This window comes from Nannospalax galili, unplaced genomic scaffold, assembly GCF_000622305.1.
Source record: "Nannospalax galili isolate Female #2095 unplaced genomic scaffold, S.galili_v1.0 scaffold307, whole genome shotgun sequence".
Taxonomy (NCBI): domain Eukaryota; kingdom Metazoa; phylum Chordata; class Mammalia; order Rodentia; family Spalacidae; genus Nannospalax; species Nannospalax galili.
The window spans coordinates 7265406-7269288 of NW_008359625.1; positions in this window are offsets into that span (position 1 = coordinate 7265406).

Here is a 3883-nt window from a genome sequence, read left to right on the forward strand (position 1 = left end):
TAGAGATATATTTCTTGATCTGTTATGTATAATTTGTCAGTAGATTGTAGGAATAATATGGTTCCCTCTGGTTTTCATAAGAAGGGCCTTTTAAGAGAAGAAAATGCCTTAATTCAGTTCCTCCCTGACATTATAGTTTTAAAATTTTATGCATTTTAAACATGTTTTTTCTTTTTCAAAGAGTGAAAAATTAGTAGCTTTTTCAACTTTCTTTACTCATCAGTCTAAGGGGAATGCTTACTGGTAATTCTTTTGTGAGAGAAGAAAACAAAGCTTAGCCAAGACTTTCCACTCAAATGTTATAGTTTTAAGAGTTTGCCCAACGGTATCTGTTTTCAATTCACAGGTGCATTCTACCTTTTTCTTTAAACAATCCTTTCTATATTCTTCAACTAGAACAAGGGAGATACTAATGGGACAATAAATAAAGAACTTTTAAGGAGCTGGATATGAGTGAACAGATATAGGTCACCTGGAAGAAGATTTAAAGATTATCCCAAAGTTCAAGGTTGGCACCATTAAAACAAAATTTGCAAGATTAGGATTGGGGTGTATTAGCTTTGAAGAGGGGTGAGTATAGTTTTTCATTTGATTACAAAGTGCAAGTAGAATTTTTTGTTTGTTTTTGAGACAGGGTTTCCCTGTAGCCCCAGCTGGCCTGGAGCTAGCTATGTAGAACAGGTTGGCTTCCATCTCACAGAGATTCACCTGCCTCTGCCTCCCTCCTGTGTAGCTGGGATTAAAGGCATGCACCACCAAGCCTAATGGAAGAATGATTTTAAAAAAGTATTTCATTATTTTTATTTTATGTGTATGAATGTATTGCCTGCATGTGTGTAAGTAAACCTGTGCCCACGGAGGTCAAAAGAGGGCATTGTATCCCCTGGAACTGGAGTTACGTATGGTTGTTATCCACCATTTTGGTACTGGGGTTGGAATCCAGGTTCTCTGCAAAAGCAGCCAGTGCTCTTAACCACTGAGCCATCTTTCCAGCTCCAGAAGAAGGATTTTAAAAGAGAAAATCATTAGAAGGCATAGAAGTAGTAACACAGTAGGGATGTGTTATTATCAATAACTGTGCAAGACTTGAAGACAGTATAGCCATACTTCAGGATCTCAACTTTGTAAAGCTGGGAGTACATGGAGACAAACATCTAGAACATACCAAGTGGTAGTATGCTGAACTTTAGAAGCAGGTTAAGATGTAAGCTGGAAACGATGCTAAGTAGTTCAGATTTTTTGTTTTTTGTTTTTTTTTTTAAGGGCAAGAATAGGCCAAGGAGGCAATGCACTTGTCAGAATGATTTGGAGTCCCTTCCTTCTCTACAAGCTGAGCAGCAACAGAAAGTGGGGTGGGCATGAGGTGCTGAGCCTCACCTCATCCAGTCTGTCTTGGGTTCTTCAATCTCCTGAACTCCATTCAACTGTTTTCCCACAGTGCCAGCACTGGGGTAAACAATGCAAAATTTGAGGGAGTGGAAGAAATTCAGCAATCAAGATAAAGGATTTCTCAATGCAGTATTTTGGAAATAGTAAAACTGGAAAATTTACTAGGAACTAAATCCAAAGACAAGATAGGTAAGCTTAATTAAAGTTACTTAAGGTTCTCATTTGATCAGAAAAATTGTTGGATATGGCAGACTTCTTAATTCAAACACTATAAGCAAAACATTCTGACAATATTGATAAATTTATTTCAACTAACACCCATAAAGTAAAATCATAATTCCACTTTGCTTTAAGATAAAGCAATGTTATGAGCTTTAGTATAGCTCCTTTAAAATGTTTCAAAATTTCTTCACCTAGTTTGTTTCAGAAAAAAAGAATTGAAAAATACATAAAAACATGTAAGGGCCAGCTCTCCTTGTGCCTCAGATCCCAATTTGGCTACTGTTCCAGTACTTAAATTTTAACTATTTTTGCTCTTCATGGATTTCTTGCATTTTTACTTTTTTTTAAAAAATTTATTACAAGAAGCATTTCATTACAGCTTTAATGTATTCAATAACAATTTCCAGAGCAAAGAAACATCTATTTAAAAAGTGGCTATAAAATTTTTAGGTTCACAGTTGAATTAATACAGTTATACAATATTGAATTCAGTATAAACCCTGTAAGACATAAAATTGAATGAGTTTTGGAACTAATCTTCTTGGATGTTTAACAGACATACTTTGAGGCCTATACTAATTTGGTCAGAGGGACATAAAGGACAGTTTTTGCTCCTTGCCCTGCTATGTCGACTAGTTCTATGAGCATCTCTCAAAATGTCCTCTGTGGTGAGTCACCTGTCCTCTTGATCAAGGAGTCTGTGGAGACCCCACGAGATGGACTTGAACCAGTGTCCAGTCTACAAAGAGGAGGGTCAACACAGAGGAAGTATTTTTACTTTTAACAGATCATATGAAAGTATCTTAATTGTCAATTTTTGGACAACCTCTTAAAATTTTACGCTTCAGCTCCTTTGTCCACCCCCCTTGTTTTCTTACCGCATTAGGAGGCGAGGGCCTGATTTTGCTTCTTCAAGGGTGGAACTCCTTTTTTTTTTTTTCCTTTTTGAAGCAGGGTCTCCCTGTAGCCCCAGCTGTCCTGGAACTCACTATAGAGACCAGGCTGGCCTTGAACTCACAGAGATCCACCTGCCTCTGCCTCCCAAGGGCTGGGACTACAGGGCGTGGGCCACCAAGCCCCGCTAAGAACTACTTTTTTATTTCACCTACCTTGCTCCCTTTCCCAGGCTGGGGACCTCATTAGGTAATTTCATCTCAGGGTTGGGGATCTAGTTCAGTGGTAGAGCGACTGGTTAGCATGTTGTGAGACTGTCCTGAATGGGGCAGTTACTTGACAGTAACTGTCCTGAATGTGTCTCAAGCCACTGGCCTGAGTGTGACATCTAGAGTGTGTCACTGCTTCTCGGGAGAGCTTAGGACAGGCACAACGGACAGAAGAGATTCTCACACACGACTGTTTGATTGCAATATGCGTTTACTAGGTCAAAGCATAACAAACACACATCAATACAAACACTCAAAGGGAAACCCGGTCCTCTAGCAGTTAAGAGTCCTAAAGTCTCAGGGAGTACCTTCCAGAAGTTAAGCCTTCAGGCACTCCGTGTGGAGAGATTCTCTTGTCCGCCGTGATCGGTGCACTCTCCCGGCTGTGGAGCTGTCTCTCACAGGTTCTGATCACCTCTGGTCGTGGCAGGCGAGGCTCCGGTCTGGTCTGGTCTGGGGCAGAGCTTCGGGCAGAGTTCAGGCTGGTGTCTGGTGTCCAGCGATGCGTCTGGATGAGGCCCACCGATTCAGAGTCTCCTGTAGCCAAGCATCGAAGGAATCTTTGAGCTGTCAGATTTTATATGTTCCTTTTTTGGCTGGAGTCCTTCTGACTTACGTCAGTAACTTCAGCGGTTTCTTGAGATATGGCTCACACCATGTGGTCACTTATCACCAACACACAGGCACTCAACTCACTTAGGTTCTGCTTGGTTGCTAGGTTACGACTTAGCTTCTACTTTACACAGTGTCACAGCAATGTTCAATTTGGTTTCAGAGTTTACAGAGTTAATATTCATCTTTAATTTCTAAATTCCTAATAAATTCCTAGGTTACAACTTAGTTTCTTATCTACTTATCTACTTCACACAGTGTCACATCAAGTTTCTAGTTTCATTTCAAAGTTACTCTTTATTTCTACTTTCCTAATACATTCAGTACAAGGCTCTAGGTTCAGCCGCCAGTACTGGGGGTGAGATGGGTGCTGATAGGGATTCAGAAAAAAATTCACTTTACTGGTGGCGTGGACCCCCTCCACTTCCGCTGGGAAAGAAGTTCCCAGAACCCCTAAACGGAAGGAGCGTGTTTCCCAGAATATTAGCCGGCCGCAT